The 19,895-nt window shown below is 37.0% G+C and overlaps 1 protein-coding gene across 12 annotated transcripts in view; it reads right to left on the minus strand.

Moving 5' to 3' along the window:
* Positions 1–19,895, minus strand: part of dlg2 (discs, large homolog 2 (Drosophila)) — a 276,217-nt gene that overhangs the window by 123,301 nt on the left and 133,021 nt on the right. The window lies entirely within an intron of this gene.

Here is a 19,895-nt window from a genome sequence, read left to right on the forward strand (position 1 = left end):
GTAGGCTATATGACGCATCATTGTGTGGAAATAAAAAACTAATGTTTTTTAGAATAATAGTTAACTTTCTTAGGTTACCACTATTTACTGATATTTATTTCATAGTTATGTGTCGTTTCACTAAAGGAATAGCTAAAATAATAATGCATGTCTGTTTCAAAATGGATGTTTGAGCATTTGTTTACTTATTTTTTTTATATTTCAAAATGTATTTCATTGAGGTATATATATATATACACACACAAACATACACAAATACACATTTATATGCATGATTACCATCATATTTAATATGTTTTTTAAAAATAGGCTAGTTAAATAAAATAGTAAAATAGTTCCAACAGATTTTCCTGTGGTACCGAAATTGGTACAGAGAACCGTAAAATCTTACTGGTATTGGTACCGACTACTGGAATTTTGGTACCGTGACAACACTACTTGTCGCTACAGGTGCTCCGGCCTGGAGAAAATGGCAGGAAGTATACAACTGACGTCACATTGCTCAGAAAATGAAAACAGCTTGTTCTATGAGACTGTTGAAGATTTATTGAGATTAAAAAAAGTGTGGGAAAAAGTGGGAGATGTAAGAATGCTTATATCTGGGTTCTTTCCAGGTAATGGCTTGTTCACACTTGTTCAAACGGCTTGTTCAAACACACACACACACACACACACACACGCACGCACGCACGCACGCACGCACACACGCGCTCCAATAAAAAACATTTCTTTCTTTCAAATCTATAAACCAGTGGAGCAACTAATGAGATCTTTTTACCACTAAATACATCACTGGAACTTCACATCATTAATCTTATAAACAAACAAACAGAACAAACACAGAACGGTCTAAATCATCAAATAAAAGCAACACAAATTCAGCCTAATGATTCAGTTCCTTTGGGTGAGCCATACAGTATAAAACAGTAATCATTAGTAACCAAAGGCTGGTACAGAAAATACCATGGTATTAGCATACCATGTTTTTTGGACATTTGCTATGGCAATAGTACCATCATATCGCCTTTTAAGGGTCATCACTAGTTCTGTTTAGTTCAACTTTTACCAAAGAGTGTTGGATCTTCTCGCCTGTTACAGTTTCTGCCATTCAGCCTCTTCAAGCATTCCCGCTGTGGGAATAGACTGTCAGCCACTGACAGCTTGTCTGCCGGCCGACAGGGACGTGCTTCGGCCTTAAGCCCAGGGGGAAATGGTTTGTGTTAGTGAAAGCCATCCTAATATTAACAGTCTTATTTCAGAGTGAAGAGTGGCCGAATTCACCTGTCAGAACCATCACACAACATGCGCAGCAATTCCCCTTCCTGTATCAGAAAATGTCAGACAATTTGTTCTCCTAATTAAGAGTTAAATGAAGCGTTCAGCCTGACATGGAGTGATGAATCTAAGCTGTCCAATTTAGAGCATTATTAAAATCAAAATGGACCATATTTACTTTGTTTTAATAAATGTCCCTGGTCTAATTGTGTATGATCCATCAGTGCATATTACACAGAATTTTTTTTAAAAATCTTTGATCTAAATAAATAAATGTACATGACTATTAATAATTTATTGATAGTTACTATTGAAGTCTATTATTTTACTGGATTTGCAATGGAAATGTCATAAAGTATGTAAATACATTAATATGATAATATACACAGGTTAATAGGCAAAGCCAAAAATGCAACACTGTCTCAATCTACCAAAATGTCTTTGGCTTGAAAAAGGTTGAAGATATGCAACAAAGAATCTATCTACATGAACTTTAAACAATAGCTAAAGCTAGCAAAGCTGAGATACACACTATAATAATTCTGCAACAGTACATGAGAAAGGCAGACAATCTGAATATGCAAAGTGTCTTATCTATTCTGAGCGATAGACGCAGAGAAAGAGAGTTAGGGGTCGTTTCTAGTGCAGTCTTTTATGATCTGGCCATTCTGCCTTTTAATGCCATTGTGAAGTTCTCATGATGTTCATTAAGGCTGTGCTAATTAAGCTCTTCTAACTTTGCAGCTCTACAGAACAGGAGAGAGACAATGACACAAACTAACTAGTTTTACCATCCGTCTCAAAAATGACCCAACATCCTGCCTTAAGCTGCAACACTACTGCTCTGTTCCAAAACATAATGAGATGCCTACCTAGACAGCGCTTTAAGGCACAGCAGGCATACTTTCAACATGTCTGTTTCTAAAGTTTTGCTGCAAAATTATGCTGGCTTTTAAGATTGTTTTGGGAAAATGAAAGCAGCATCTTATGTATTCTGCTGCACGAACAAGGCAATCTCTGAATGCATTGCAAAAAATACACTTGATATGGCAGAAAGCTTCGAAAGAATTGTTGAATATATAGATTTAATTTAATACTGACAAAGTGCAAAAAGAAATTGGTTTAAAAAACAAAAAATTATGAAATAAAGTAATCAAATATATGACATTTATTTAAAAATTTTAAAATATATATATATATATATATATATATATATATATATATATATATATATATATATATATATATATATATATAGGGCATTTTCTCAGAGGAGGCAAGGATACTGAGATTGTGTCTCAAAAAAAAAATCTGGATGAGAAAATAATCGATACTACAAAAAAACAAAAAAAACAAAGCAAATATTAAAAAAATGTGACATTAAAAAGTGTAAAAGTCACTTGTTTTTATAAAGTAACAGTGTCCAACAGTGACACCAGCAGGTGAAGGTATAGTGGGAGGCTTGCCTCCTCTGTCCCCATTGACTTAAAACAGACACCCTAATGCACGCCGTGGGTTTAGAGAGGTGCAATTGAGAATGAATGGGGGAAAGTCATGTGACAGGAGGCAATTCCTCCATTTCGCTTTGATTGGATATGATTGGTTCACGTGATGTCTTGTTTTTGTGATCGTTTTCATCGGCTTGAATGAAGACGATGGCATTAATGGGAAGACAAATTAAAAAGTAGGTAAACAATTCAGCTGTTTCACCATTTTATGTCATGTCAAAATCAAACTTGAAAAGGGCTGAAAACATGATGATGGTGGGGGTTTTTTAGTGAGCAATCAGCTTGGGGAAATTAAAGGTACATCTTTGTGTCTGTGTCTGTGACAAGCATGATGACTGCTGAAATTAAGTTGACTATTAAAAAGCTGAACATTAGTTCAAAAGTAATATATATATATATATATATATATATATATATATATATATATATATATATATATATATATATATATATATATATATATTGTTTAAATTGTTATCACCTTTAGTTATTATTTTGGAATAAATGTAAAAATGTGTAAAAACATGATTGACTTGATGAAATTCATAATTGATTTTATAAATAGAACACTACATAGTTATTGCAAAAAATACAAAATAGAATCTTGTGTCTTTTTTATCTTATGTTTAGTTAAACACACACACACACACATATTATATATATATATATATATATATATATATATATATATATATATATATATATACATATATATACACCTGAACCTCTAAAGGCCGTTGAGTGTACAGCCCATGTGCTGACAGACATTTTCATCCATCACTGCCTATTAAACCAAGTGACATCTCTAACTTCCTGCGATTAAATTTATCACTGCTCACAGAAGAGCCTGTGGTGGCAGTAAGCCACGTGTCATATATCCCTCCACCAGGACCGGCTCGGAAAACACGTGGCATAATCCACAGCGGAACTACAAACATCCCCTATTTGGGATGCAATCCAGCTCCAGGATTGGTTTTAAACCAGAGTTCAAAAGCTGGACAAAACAAATCTAGTCAAAACCCAAACATAGGCTGATGTAAGTCAATTCGGAGTTTGTTCAAACTAGTTTGAGAGTGAAAAGGCTTCTGACTAGATCCTGGCTGGATTATCAATAATGTAGAGGCTGTAGTCTGAATCAGCAACACTTAAAATGATTCTCGGGTTTGCTGCTCCTAGAACGAGGACAGGAGACACCTCAATTTGTTGGGAGACAAGAACAGGTACAGAGAGAACGAGACAAACTCTAACAATAGTGCAAGCCTGTTACAGCTTGTATTTCCTTGGTCTTTACAGCTCCTGTGACATATGCGATGGAAATGGTATTTCAGAACAAACAAACCACATTAGAGGATGCTGAACTCAATCGACTAAATTCAGCTCCAGGTAACACTGCATAAGTGTGGTGTGAAAAATCTCAGCCTCAGCGAATCACCTTCACACATCACCTCTTATTTACTGTTATCGTATACATAACCGTCTGTAGCTCCCAAGAGCCTATACATTATTCATATAACACAAATGTCAACATGTCTCCAAAGTGATAAAGCTTACATCACATCACCTCTCCAATTATTTTAGGAAAACCAATTAATTACTTTGAATATATAAAAATGACCCCATGCTTTTTTCCCCTCTGCTGTAATATCTTTAAAACATGCTGGCCCGCCACCAGGCTGCTATACATTTACAGTGCTGAATCACTAAATAGCTACATTAATAAAAAAAAAATAAAAAAACCCTCATCATTCTACTAATGTAGAAGCCTAATTTTAAAGGCATAAAGGCTATAGTCACATTCCAACATGAATGCGGAGAACAATGCAGAAGGCAAAGTTGCATTAAATAAATCAGGCCCTGCACGAAAACCAATTTTAAAAAGTCATCGCCGCATGATAAAACCTTACAGAGGCAAATGAGGGAGACAAATGGGGAAGGCTCCAGCCAGAGCCGAATCTAATAACGTTTTGGGCCACACACACGAGACAAAATGTGTTGAACCTTGCAGTTCTTTTTATGAGGGCTCAATGACCGGCATGAAATATGTGAGACTGAACTGTACTCACAGAAAGAATTAGAGCAGAGCTTCATCACCACTGAAACTATTTAGGAAAAGATATATTGCAAGGTTCCTGCTTGTCACTGGTGAAACTGCTATTTTTTGTACACAAGTTTACTTTGCTACCTAAATGAGAACATTCCATATACTTTTATTGTTTTATATACTGCTAGTTATAAATATTATAACCTAAACCTAAACATTTTTACAATATATATACACAAAATAAAATATAAAATCGCACAGAAGATGAATGATAATCACAAATAAAAGGTTGTGTAATCTTTTAGTAGTTTACGTAAATGATTGACATCATGTTTTGAGATTAATGCAGAATGAACACACACAGGTTTGTTTTTGTGAATTGTGGGGACATTCCATAGGCGTAATGGTTTTTGTACTATACAAACCGTATTTTCTATCGCCCTACACCAACCCTACACCTAAACCTACCCATCACAGGAAACTGTGCACATTTTTACTTCCTCACAAAAACTCATTCTGTATGATTTATAAGCCTTTTGAAAAAAGGAGACATGGGATAATGTTCTCATAAGTCACCCTCTCCTTGTAATACCTATGTCATACCCATGTCATTATACAAATGTGTCCACCTGATGTCAGAAAAACACGCACAACCACACACCCACACACACACATATATATATATATATATATATATATATATATATATATATATATATATATATATATATATATATATATATACTTTAAATTTACTAATAAAGATTTCTTTGTCGTGCATTCTGCAAGCTGACCATTTACAATACATATCACAATATAGTAATTTTTGCATTAAATAAACCATTGATACCATTGAAATTTCATAAATCTCATCACCAATTTCAATATCATAAAAAAACTAAAACTAGCCTAACAAACTAAAATAAATAAATAAAAATAACTCAAGCTCACTGAAGACAAGTAAAAAGCAAAAAATAAACTAATTACAACAAAGACACAACTGAGAAAAAAACCTGAAAAACAAGCAACAGAAATAAAAAAAAGCAATAGAACAAAGATACAAATTAAACAGAACAACTTGAAAATTTCCAACACTAGAACTACATAAATTGTAGTAGCCATTCATTCAAGAGCAGTGAGTGATTTTCTCTGCCTTTTGTTGTTTGATTAGCATTAATGACAGACGGCAGCAGATATATTAGGCTGCTGTCACTTTAAGACTGAATGCACTGATCTAATATACTGATACACATGCGCTTTCTTTCTCAACTGTTTATGTTCACTTAAAACATGTGGTTTTCAGGGCTGATGCATTATCACTGAAGCAGCTCCAGTTAGCAAGTGCTTTTGGTGTGAGAGTGCCTTCAGCCTTCCGTGTTGATTAGCCAGATTTGAAACTCACAACAAATCACATGGGCGGTGGGTGGGCTCTAGTGGTGAGTTCCGACAGAGGTGGCTGCATCAGAGCCAGATAGCTCATTTCAGAATTAAATTATTTTATCAGTAAATCGGTTTTGAAAACGACCAATAACCAATAACCATAAAAATGCTTAATATCGGCACCGATAATCGGTCGACCCCTACCATAAACAACTGTGTTTATGAGGATACTCACAAAGACAGGAGTTTCTCTCAGACAGCGCTCAGAAATCACCTCTCAGACAGTACACGCATATACCACAATAAGTCCTCTTTTGCTGCTTATTGTGCTTGAATTGTTTAAAATAAAATGTTTTTGCATTCAAATAAGCTTTCATGATGGCGCAACATGGCAACGTCACGTGAGCGTAACCACTGCAGAAACGATAGTCCAAAATCTTTACCAGTTGACAAATTCCTACTGGTTAATCATGTCTACCGATATATCACTCACCCCTAATATAGACTATAGTTATGATGCATTTAATATTGCTTTTTTTTTGTCATTTTTGAAAATTGACAGCACCTGCTCCCCATCCACTTTCATTCATGATGACAAAAAAAAAAAAAAAATAAATAAAAAAAAAAATCATTTTAGAATAAATTATCCTCTTAAATACTGGAATGAGAAATTCTCACAATAACTTCAGGACATATTGGAAGCATGGGTATATTTGCAGAGCAGGTGCTGGGGTAGCCAGGTCAACGAGAGGAGAGAGACTGTCTACCTTCACCTGTTCCTCAAGTTTAATGGTTCTGAGCACAAGCGGGCAACATGACCTGAAAGCGCATGCTGTCCACGTTTGACCCAGACACATCTTTTATATGAAGGGCAATTGAATGCACAAGGACAAAAAGCCTCTACTACACAAACAATGCCTAAAACAGCCATCTCTCTGGAGATGAAATTCCAAAATATTCACGTAAAGTACTTTTTTGTGAGAGCTTGTTGAGGCTATAGAGCAGGTAAAACATCAAGGCTATCTTCAAATTGTTTAAAATAAATTACTTTTGCTCAGAGGTTATTCACAAATGCAAAAATTAGCTGGAGACATTTTCTGCTGATCAAGTAATAAAAAGGGTTCATTTCAATTTGACTGTATCACTTCAGCGGTTCCTCCGTAATAGTAGGTGAGCTGAGAGGCCATGAATAAGCATGAAACGCTCCCCAAATACAGGCTGAACCGGGGCAAACAGCCATTAGATCTTTGAAGATGGGAAAGAAGAGAAGAGCAAGTCTACTAAAATGTTCTAAAAATATAAAGGTATATTTAATATAAAGGTATACTAAAAATATAAAGGTATATTTAGCAGGTGCTTATTTATATTTGCAGGCACAGGGTTATGATGGTTTCTTGGCTCTGTCCTTGTAAGGATTGAGCCAAAATAATAGTACAGCATTAGTAAATCCATGAATAATCGTTAACGCCAGAAATCTGATTTAAAAGTATTCAGCGCACTTGCACATTCAGGTGTGTGAGTGGTGCTTATGTATGGATCCATACATCAAAAAGAAAAATACACTGGAAATCATTCCTTCCTTTAGCATTAAACACAAAGCCACTCTCCAAAGCCAGATGACAGTATGTCCAATTAAAGAATTTTAATTACTACTAAACTGCTGCTCTGGTTGAAAGATCTGCCCTCAGAGACAAAGACCATAAAACTCACATATAACAGGCAAAACATCAGCAGAAGCAAGAAACAGGTTCCTCTAATACCCTGTGGACAGATGAAACAAATCTCAAAGTAACTCCAGTGATGTTCCAGAAGCCTCTGCTGGAGACTCAGCAGTGAAACAGTGCCAGCACTGGCAGACAGGTGAGCAGGGTGTGAAACCCTCCTGCCAAAACATAAATCAATACAATCATGAAGTGAATTTCTGAACCAAGAAAATGTCAAGATTAAAAATCACCTAACTCACACCCTAACCATTAAATAATACATTATATTTAGCTTGAAGCTTTTTTTAGGACCATTACGATTTTTGCACTGTGACATAATTTTTATGTCAATGAATCACTTTTCCCCCAAAAATGATTTGTTTATCAGTACCACCAGAGTAAAGCTTATTTCAGAACTATCAAATGATGCAGATGGTATCTAGGTAGTTACTAGGTAGAGTAAGTTTCTGTCCTTATGTGGCCTACGGTCATCAGCATTCGCCCACGTTCTGCTCCTCTGGACGTACAGTTCCAGACTGGGGGATGTGTCCTTTGGACACTTTGGTTTGTCAGCATAAATCAATTTCTTCGTCTTCCTCTTCCTCCTCACCTCGGAGGCTTGACTATATGAACATGTATGTGTTTGAGTGTGTGAATAAAAAAATAAAATAATAATAATAAAACACTGATCAAGGATTCCTTCACCTAAACACTAGGTTATGGGTTGCTAGGCAGCACTTTGCTGGATGTTCAAATGAAGAACAAAGCCAAAGCACACAAACTTAACCAAAAAGGGTGAAAAGTAAAGACTTTTAAATTGCTACAAACAAGTAGCACGGTTTAAGCAGCACAGCTGTTTTCAATATCAGCTGCTTTTCCACCATCAGGCCAAACTGTTCTTGTTGCTTAACCGTTCCATTTTGTGCCAATCCGGCCGAGCCAACATGGATATCTTTTTATTTTCAATTTTCATTTTTGGGTGAACTAACCCTTTAAGTGTTACATGATCCTTCAGAAATCATTCTACCATGCTGATTTAGTGCTCAAGAGACATTTATTATTATTATCATTAGTCGCTTTTCTCCCGTTGGGCCAAACAGTGGTAAGAAACGGTTTCAGTTATATTTTTACTTGAGCTTGGTTTGGCACGGCAAGATTAAAAATCTTTCTAGGCCCAAAATTCTCTGCACGGTTGGCTGAAGCGTGCTGGTAGAATGCATGTAGTGACGTCACCACTCAGGATTGGTCACTTGTCTGTTGCCTGACTACCTGTTTCTCTGTAGCTGGCAAAGCGCGCTATTTGAGTGAAGTAAACACGGTTCATAATAAAACTAAAAGAAATATCTGATCATCCTCCATAACAAGGTTGGTATTTACATCTCATATCATCTGTAAACTCTTGTGCTACTTGGGCAATGACTGATGCATTTCTATTACATTCCAAAGAGCTCTGTTATCAGTCCCACAGTGGAAAACTGTCATTAATTACTCACCCTCGTGCCGTTTTACACCTGTAAGACTTTCGTTGATCTTCGGAACACAAATTAAGATATTTTTGTTGAAATCCGTTGACTCAGAGAGGCCTCCATATAGCCAGCAATGACATTTCCTCTCTCAAGATCCATTAATGTACTAAAAACATATTTAAATCGGTTCATGTGAGTACAGTGGTTCAATATTAATATTATAAAGTGACGAGAATATTTTTGGTGCGCCAAAAAACAAAACAAAAAAAACAAAACAAAAGAATAACGAATTATATAGTGATAGCTGATTTCAAAACACTGCTTCAGGAAGCTTCGGAATATAATGAATCAGTGTATCGAATCATGATTCGGATCACGTGACAAACCGCCAAACTGCTGAAATCACGTGAATTTGGCGCTCCGAACAGCTGATTCGACATGCTAAATTATAACGTCCGAAGCTTCCTGAAGCAGTGTTTTGAAATCAGCCATCACTATATAACTCGTTATTCTGTTGTTTTTGGTGCACCAAAAATATTCTTGTCACTTTATAATATTAATATTGAACCACTGTACTCACATGAACCGATTTAAATATGTTTTTAGTACATTAATGGATCTTGAGAGAGGAAATGTCATTGCTGGCTATGCAGGCCTCACGGAGCCATCGGATTTCAACAAAAATATCTCAATTTGCGTTCCAAAGATTAACGAAGGACTTACGGGTCTGGAACGGCATGAGTGTGAGTAATGAATGACAGAATTTTAATTTTGGGTGAACTAACCCTTTAAAGGTGGGATAAGTAGATTTTCAAAAACACTGTTGGACATTGTTGATATTTGAAATCAACCCAAACAAATCCACCCCTCTCTTCATCGCTCCACCTCCAAAACTCACTCTCCAATCCTAACCAACCTGCTCCGAGTCGGTCTTGAACTCCGGCCCGATCGCTACTGGCAGGTGAGGCTTTACTAAACACAGCATTCTCTAGCGGTCATCAGTGTGCAGTGGTTTACCTGCACAACTCTCACTAACTGCCACTGTTACACATGCAATGCGAAAGTGGATGCAAAATGCTTGATGATGAAAGAACAACAAGGAAGCACAAAAAATGAACGTACAGTACACAAGAGTAAATACAAACAAGAGTTTGTTGTTAGTCGCCAACAGCACAGCACCTCCAGACAATCAATGACACTCAAACCCAGTGTTACTCACATGTGAAGTGGAACCAAAGCAGCCGTTTTCAGGTCTTCCCACTAAGCTCTCTCCAGCGTTGGAAAGCTTTTCTAATATTAACGCGGGTCCTAAAGATCTTGCCCAGTCATAACCCTTCATTCCAGTGATATTATTTTGAGCTCTTTTGTATTGTGTCTCATCATCTTTCTTTCTTTTTGCAGTTTTCATTTCATTTTTTTCTAATCTCCCTCCGACCGTTATAGCTACGCCCCCTAATGCGGACTGGTTACAAGTTTGTTGTTGGTATCGGCCAGAATAACTATGTAATGTTCTAATTTTTTTCAAAATCTACTTGCTAACTAGCTGCTAAAAATTAACCTTTGCCATCACAGGAATAAATTACATTTTAAAATATATTAGAATAGAAAAGTTTTTTAAATGGTAAAAATATTTCACAATTTTACCATTATACTATATATTTTATCAAATAAAAGCCTTGGTGAGACTTCTTTCAAAAGCATTAAAACAAATCTTACTGATAGTGTAGTGTATTTTTGTTGTTTTTTTTTTTTTTAGATTTTAGGCTGAAATATGACTTAGACATGCTCTGGACATACATTGGGAGATTCCCCACCATAAAAAATTCCAACCCAGAGCATCTACACACTAAGCAGGTAAAACCTGTTGCATTCAAATCCCACACAAGTTCAAGCACAGACACACCTCTTCCTTTTAAAGAGTAACAGTGATGAGGACCCTTGCTGATGACAGCAACCATAATCTTCAGCAAGGGCACCAAAGATGGGGATAACATTTAGAAAGAGAAAAATTAGAAATGAAGTGAGCCTGTCAGAAACAGGACTAAAATTCAAGCAGGCAGGCTAGGTTAGGACAAATGGGATATGGTGCTGAACATCTCAAGACTGCGAGAGTCGAAAGAGGGAGAGAAAGAGTGAGAAAGAAAGAGAGAGGGAGACAGACTGGTAAACTTCACAGATGGTACAGCGTGGTAAACACGACGAAGACAGCAGGTTAAGAGGATTTTCTGCAGTTTAATGAGAATGATACAGATCATTATTAATGCTTTGTAAAGCAAGCTGGAGTTCCCACAATGGGATAAAACGTTATTATATTACTCCCACTATAAGACGCTGAAGATTAGATGTGGGGTGGGGTGTACTCAATCTCAACCACTTTTTAGCATTAATAAACTTTAATGAAAATAAACAACAAACCCGACAACAATCTCTTTCCTTTCACACTAATGATACGCCAACCACAAATCAACCTTTTCTTTAAACAATTCGGAATAAGAAGCACTAAAAACAAGGTCATATTCTTCTGAATGAACTCTATGCAGAGTAAATGAAAATCTCCCACACCTACCTTCTGCATTTTAGCCTTCCTAGCATTCTGAAGCAGCCTGCGTCCAAGCTTCTTGGCGTACCAAATGGAGGCAAACATAGTGTGGCTGAACGGAATCTCTCCGTATGAATTATGAGTAAACACTGTGGAAGAGTCACCAGCCACAGCGTCAGAGAGAGAGAGAGAGAGAGAGAGAGATGGAGGGAGAGAGATGCTCTTCACACTCCTCTCCCCTCAGTAATAATCTACACACACACACACACACACACTCAGCCTAGAGCAGGTGAGAGAGAAGGAGGGAGGGCAAAAAGAGACACAGACTTCTCAGAGAAGTCGCAAATCTTACATGTACTCTCTTTCTTATTACCATCAAACTGATTTTTTTTATCCATTCTTTTGTCTGCAGCTTTATGTACATATTCTCAATTGGAAGTCCGAACAGTGGATTTTCTCCTTGACGGTATCGTGTGTTGGGTGGGCGACCCTGGGCCAGTAGAGTCCCCCTGTCTGTGAGGGGTAGTACATGAGTCTGTCTGGACCTGGTTCAGGAGCTTCTGGCTGTGTGAGAGATGAATGTGGTTCCCCAAGCTACTGGGCTAAATCATATAACACTCCTGAGGTTCCTCTGGGACCAAAAACACAATCTGTCTGCGCCATCGGTGGGGATAAACATGAGCTGTATCCCTCACACTTCTGAAATGCTTTGAAACATAGTCAAATTGCTTGAGACCGCTATAGTCACTGAACATAATGCAGGAATCTACCTGTAATTGTATCATGTGCTGCAATGCTACAATAACAAACTTAAATTATGTTGGAAAGAACAAAAAACACAACTAAGATCTATTTAAAGGTATAGTTTACAAAAAATGGAAATTCTATCGTAATTTCTTCATCCCTTTCTTCTGTGGAACATAAAAAATTTCCTTTTTTCAATGATAGTCAATGGGCTCCAATGTTGTTTGGTTCCTGATATTCTTCAAAATTTTCCCTCTTGTCTTCCGCTTTAAAAAAAAATAAATGAGTTGTACAGGTTTGGAATGATATGAGGGTGAGTAAATGATGACAGAATTAAAATTTTTGGGTGAACAATACCTTTAATATGTCAATTGTATCTCAAAATGGAGACTTATCCAAAAGTATCCTGTTTCTACCCTCAACAATCTGTCCACTAGTGTTAGAAAAGTCTCAACAATGTCTCTAACTGCCCCAATTTGCTCAGAAATACAAAAGCCTGCAATCAAAAGTCAGAGAACTCAAATCAGAGATAATTTTTCATAAAGTTCTGCAAAGACTAAATACTTTGAGCTCTGCTTTATACATTCACTCTATAGCTATATACTCTCTGAAAGTTAACAATTATCTCAATTATTTCTATTTTTAACACTCCTAAGGGATTGTAAGAGACAACAATGATATTTAAATGAAGCATAAATCAGGACTCTATTCAAGTAAACATGAAATGGAATTCACAACACATACTTCCATAATGTAACATAAATCATGTTTTTCAAAATTAGAAAATAGTACAGATGGAATTGGTTTTATTATTATTATTATTATTATTATTATTATTTATTATTATAAATTAAAGATAAAAAAAAATATTTGGAATAGCGTGCACCAATTATCTCCTGAGCTATAAGCAACCACTGAGAAATAATATTTAAAGGTGCTAAAAAGGATCTTTTCGTTGACTGAGAAACCAGAGACTGTTAGTGAGTTTTTGAAATGAGCGCATGCGTAAGAACAACCCCCCTCCTTCACAGCTCATTTCAAGGGAACGCATCCCAAAATTCGTGCACGAGTATTGGAACACGAGTGTTTACCACCGGCATTCGCTGTGTCGTGTTAGTGGATTCATTATGTCGGACTCACCGCAGGTAACTCATAATCTGCAGTTGTTACTCCTGTCTCCGGACAAAAACATTGCATGCGGCGCCTGTGGAGTGTGGAAAGTTACTGGAGCGCGCAGCCATGCTCGTCTCTCACAAGGAACGTCATGGCAGTGATTGACAAGCCAGAGGGCCAATCCACGCATGTCTCTCACAAGGAACGTCATGGCAGTGATTGACAAGCCAGAGGGCCAATCGTTTATGCGATCATCGCATAAACGATTGGCCCTCTGGCTTGTCAATCAAGATGTTTTTAAGGCCCTACCTTGTGCACAGATGATGTATATTAATATTATTCCTTTCAGTGCACCTAATAAATAGTCTTTTATCAGTTAGTAAAGACAGTTTCAAGTAATATTGCAAAATGTATAAAACAAAACATCCTATTTAGCACCTTTAACCCCTAGGAATGACTTATACTTCCATTCAAAATTTTGGAGTGATTACTTTTGTTCAGCAAGGATGCAATAAATTGATTTAAAAGTGATAGTAAATACATTTATGATGTAACAAAAGATTTATATTTCAAATAAATGCTTTTCTTTTTAACTTTTTATTCAACAAAGAATCCTGAAAAAAACGTATCACAGTTTCCACAAAAACGTTAAGAAGAATAACTGTTTTCAACATTGATAAACAAATAAAAAAAATGTTTCTTAAGCACCAAATCAGCATATTACAATGATTTCTGAAGGATCATGTAACACTGAAGACTGTTATTTTAAATTGTAATCATATTTCAAAACTGAATTCACTGTATTTTTGTTTAAATAATTGCAACCTTGGTGCGCATAAAGCCGGGGACACACCTAACGATTAGCTGTAACATTATAAGACTGAACTGAACACACATACCGATTGTTTTCTTCGACTGGAGCCGATTTTAATCGTTGACAGTCGGAGAAGAACACAAACGTTTACGATTGAGACCGCTGCTAAGCAACACACTGTGCGCGGGATCTTGAAAATGGATGTAAACAAACAGCTGGCGCTCTTCATCTGCAGCTATATTTGTGCGGAAAATAACAAAAAAAAAGAGGAAAAACGCGCAGGATATGGGTGAGGTCCTGGCTGGAGAGGCAACATGGACTTTGTTCTCTACAGAGAGAATCTGAGGTGAGTAAACTTTGTTAAATGAATCTATGTTTAGAGCTTGCTCTCAGGTGGTGTCGGCCGTTAAGCAACGATAAGCTGCGATCCTCAATGAAGCTTGTTCGACTTGAAACGGCACTGTACAGACCATTAAATTACCACAGAAGTATACTACTACAATGCGACCTCAAAGGGCACTTTCACTTCCGCGATCAAAGGGGCAGGGCTCTTTATATTCTCTCTGTATATATTGTATCATTAACTGTTATTTTTGTATCCGTATCTTTCCAGATAAATAATATATATACAAAACATGATAAAAAAGTCTAGTCATTATCTTTTATCACTTGTTGCCCCCCTATTGGCTGGTGCCCCAGGACACTCGCCCAATCCAGTCTATGGATAATCCGGCCCTGTACGTTACCTGACACGACCAGCTTCTTTCCTTATCGCTTCTATTATGGTATTCTTTCGAAGATATGTTGTCGTACTCAACCAGTTTTTCTTCCATACCGGTTGTACAATGTGATTTTATGTTGCAAACGCTTTTTTTTTTTTGCCATTTCGCCGCTTGTTTACAATCGCCCGACACAGTCTCCAAGGAAACAGAGATGTCATTGGTCGCAAATATTATGCTGCCTTCACGTGCTCTCAGCGCTATTGTAAAGATGACTTTCCTTGAAAAAAATTGAACGCCCCCCAGTTCGAAACTTGAATGTGATTTGCTTGTAATCACTACTTCAGAAGTGGGAAATATCAAATTTGAGAAGCATCTTTGTGAGGAGGACTGGCAATGACCGTTTCTAAAATTCTAAGACTAATATCTTTAGACACAGCACACTGCACGGTTTTAAGCACCAACTGTAAACACGGACTGAACGCAACTGGCTCTGACTCGGCGCGATTGGACATGATCAGTCGTAAGTATCAAATTAGATTCATAATCAGCCTTAGAATCGTTAAATGTGTGCCCGGCTTAAGAGATTTCTTTCAGAAAGACCCAAACTTTTGAACGGCAGTGTATGTTTTAACAGATCCTCTTGTTATAATGTATCATACTGATTTGTAATTAAACCATGAAATCATTGGATGAAGCCAAGTCATGATTAATAAAAAATGTTACTTGTCTATAGTGATTAACCATCATTTGGTAATGTTTTTGTACTGCAATAAGAATGCTCAACATTTTTCAAGAGCCATCATTTTTAACACCCAGTTGACACATAGATCAATGGTCAGCCCTCATAAATGTAAGACACTCATATTTCACACTGATCTGCTAAGTGGGTGTGTGTGTGTGAGCGAGTATTAGAGCAGGAGGAGAGATTTCATTATTCTTCCTTCCGCTTCCCATCACACCCCAGCATGCGTTTTCACACACTGCAAATGAGCTTCATTTTAACATCACCGAACATCTTCGCTGACAACGTCACGCATTCACAGAAATGCACTCATCAGCAAAAGTGAAAGAACATTGCCTCTGAAATCCCGGAGGTTCTTTCAAACATTCCTAGAGTAGCTCAAAGTCCTGGGTGCACTGATAAGAGCAATCAGCTCATCTATCGACGATAACAGTAAATCTGAATCGAAACCTTTTCAGGCTAACAGCTATTATGGTGGTAAAAAGTTCATTGTAATACATAAGATCTGAGATCTGAGCAGGCAGTGTGAGCTCTTTCAACCAGCAAAGACGTCAAAATGTTAACATGAGGGTTGTGTGGGATAAACAATGAAGGAGGGCTGTGATTCGCCCCGAGTGGGGGCGAGTGTAGGCGCTACAAAGTTACGGAAGCCTTGACTCATGATGTTACTCACCGATGTTCTTCCGACAGCATGGAGCTGTACAAAAACATTGGAGTACGCATTAAAAGATGGACTCAAAGCACATTAAATGAGTGGCAAATGAGTGGAAAAATATGGTAGAAAGCTCTAATGAGATATAATAAGGTGCAAAATAGAACAGGTTATTGAGCAGGAATAAACAGTCTATTCTGGGCTGGGCACAATTTTACAAGTACATTTTCTTTTTCATGTTTTAAGATAATGAATACATGAGGATGTGAACAAAGCCATATGCATAGCTCCAGGTTCATATATCAAATTCTAATTCATTTAAATATTTACACAAAGTATAGCTGTGAAATTCTCTTCTCAACTAAGGAGATTAATCAAGCGGGTTTGTAGCTGAGAGCTAGGCATGATTCGACCCCATATCCTTATGATTACCAAAAAGGGTAGCGGATATTAAACCTAATCAACCTGTGGGTTTATAATAAAGAATAAATAGTGGCATCTAAGCAGAAAAAATAACTGAGAATAAATTGAATTTCAGACACTAAATCTCTCCTGCATTGAATCAATAAACGGCTCTATTTTGCTAAATGAGTAGACCTTGTGTTTGTTACATAACTGCCGCACTTCATCTTCAATATACAATCTAACTGCTACATATTATTCTGATTGTTACATAATTCCTCTGAGTGGAGTAAAGTGCTCTTGACTCTCCTCCGACGTAAGCTGATTAGAGAATATTAAGGAAGTCTGCCATATATGCGTCACATCCACAAGAAATAACCACACTTTACAGTAGTGTCCATGCTATGTTTACTTTCTCTCAAGAGGGAGATTTGGAGAAAGACTGTAGAAAGAGAGATGGCTGAGAGACATTACAAAAGAGAAAAGGTCAGAGGAATATCACTGGAAAAGCAAGAGTTATGATTAGGCAAGAGCTTCAGGTCCTGTGGTAATATTAGAAAAGCTTTCCAGTGCTGGAGAAACCTAAGCGAGAAGGCTTGAAAATGGACGCCGAGGTTGTGTTGTTTCTGCTCCATACGTGAGTAAAGCCGTGTGTCCATCAAAGCGTTTTTAGCCAGCTGAAAACTAGCTGTGTTACTAGTATCTCATTTCACAGATAGATTGTTTCTGTACTGTTTCTAAATAAAAATGTTGATACAGTGTAAAATATTTGCTCTGGCTCTTGTTGTAAATTATTTTGTTTCGTTTTATGCTTAATGATGTCATCTGTTGACGTTGTACAAGCAGAATGTGGCGTTTCGTCGGTGTTGCATCTGTCCCACCCCTCCTCCACTGTGACTGGACGGCTGGGTACAAAGTGACAGTGGTGAGCGCTGCGTTTTACCCAAAGTTGAGCATTCTTCAACTCAGAGAGTGCTCAGCGCTTCAGCGTCAAATAGACGCTCAGTACCTTTTTATGCTCCTGGTGTTTTAAAAACACGTCACTCCCATTGAAAACAATTGGAAAAAATATGGTAGCCTTGGAAAAAAACGCTTTGGTGGACACACGGCCTAAATGAATCAATGTGTGTTTGTTTGGGTTGATTTCAAATATCAAAAGCGGTTCTAAAAAATTGCGTACTGCACCTTTAATACATATTACTGATTTTATTGTGCACAATTCATCAGCTCATCTTATTCAAAACCACAAAAAGTGTTTGTCTTGCAAATTTACTATTGGTTAACATAATACATAGCCCAAAACAGCTATTTGGACATTGTTTTGAGGTTTTCAAATTTCTTGATGCCACTAAACCAAAATATGATAATAATACAACAAGGGAGCCCATACCTAAATTATAGCCATCTATATATTTTCATGTATAAATGTGTGTAAAATATTGAGTTGTATGAGTTAGTACTTATTCTTTTTCTACCCACCATTAGAGTGCTGTTATAAACCTAAAGAGACACAAAACAAGTTTCCAAGAAAGCAGAATAAAACAGTGACTATGTAAAATTTGGTAAATATTAACTTATTCCATTTTATTATTATATAATTATGTAATACTGTATTACGTAACGTTATAATTATTATAACAGAAAATGCAGATAAAAATGTGTGTAAAATATAATAATAATATTCATGAATATATTAATACAGTTAATAATAATTGTAGTACTAAAGTAATACACATAGCAATAGAAGCTAAAAACAAAAAAGACGCAAGCACATAATAGTTATGTCATAGAATATGTGCTAGCTGTGAGGCCATGACTAGAGTACATGAAGTGTTGTTGGGAATACCAATCAAACTGTATACGAACTTGTACTTAATTGTATAGTACAATTAAATACGAATCTTGCTCTAGGCAAATCACGCTTATTTATCAAATGACAAGTTTGATACATAAATTATGGTCCACTGGAAACTTAATTTTCATTTCAGCTAGTGCTGAAATGTGCTTGCCTTAGCAGAGCTCCTTCATTATCAGGTCTGGCTTTGATTATCCTGCGGCGCATCTGTAATAGATGGGCTACAGTAGTGTGTTTTTCAGACTGCATGCATTGCAGCGCGGCTATTGATTTTTGAACGCCAGGGAGCTGTGTACACGCAGGGAAATTTCCTCGCACTGCCCGCTCATGTCTAGGAAATGAATGGGCCGGGGGGCATTGCATTCTCTAAATAATAGGTCTACCCCAGAGGGGATGTGCGTAAGAAACCAGCCGTACACCATTGTTGATTCTCTCTGAGTCAGAGGACCCTAAACTCCATCATCAACAGAGACATCAGAAGCAGCGGACTGAGAGGTCATTCAGTCAGACGGTGTCCATTAAAGAAGGCTTTATGGAGTAAGGTGGCTTTGAGACCACAACTTATTTAATAATAAGTTCAGGGCTGTTTCAGGGACAATCATGAATGCGGATGACTGCTGAAAGGGCGGTTCCGATTAGAATAGGAAGCACGGATCCATATACATTCCAGAATTCCTTGCCCATCAATTGCACTTCATCCTGAAAATACATTCCAAGCACTTATCACACCCTCAACAATCACAATTCAACTGTACAAACAAACACATTAAGATTCAAAGCATGCTTCCAGAAAACAGTTTTCCCGATTCAAAGCATGCATCCAGAAAACAGTTTTTCCCTATCTGAAAGGGTAAAATCATTTCTCGCTCAGATATGTCACTCATGGCCAAAATCCTAAAATCAATCACATTTCATCTGAAGGTGATAGTCACTGAGATG

The sequence above is a fragment of the Chanodichthys erythropterus genome, chromosome 10 (assembly GCF_024489055.1).
Source record: "Chanodichthys erythropterus isolate Z2021 chromosome 10, ASM2448905v1, whole genome shotgun sequence".
NCBI lineage: Eukaryota > Metazoa > Chordata > Actinopteri > Cypriniformes > Xenocyprididae > Chanodichthys > Chanodichthys erythropterus.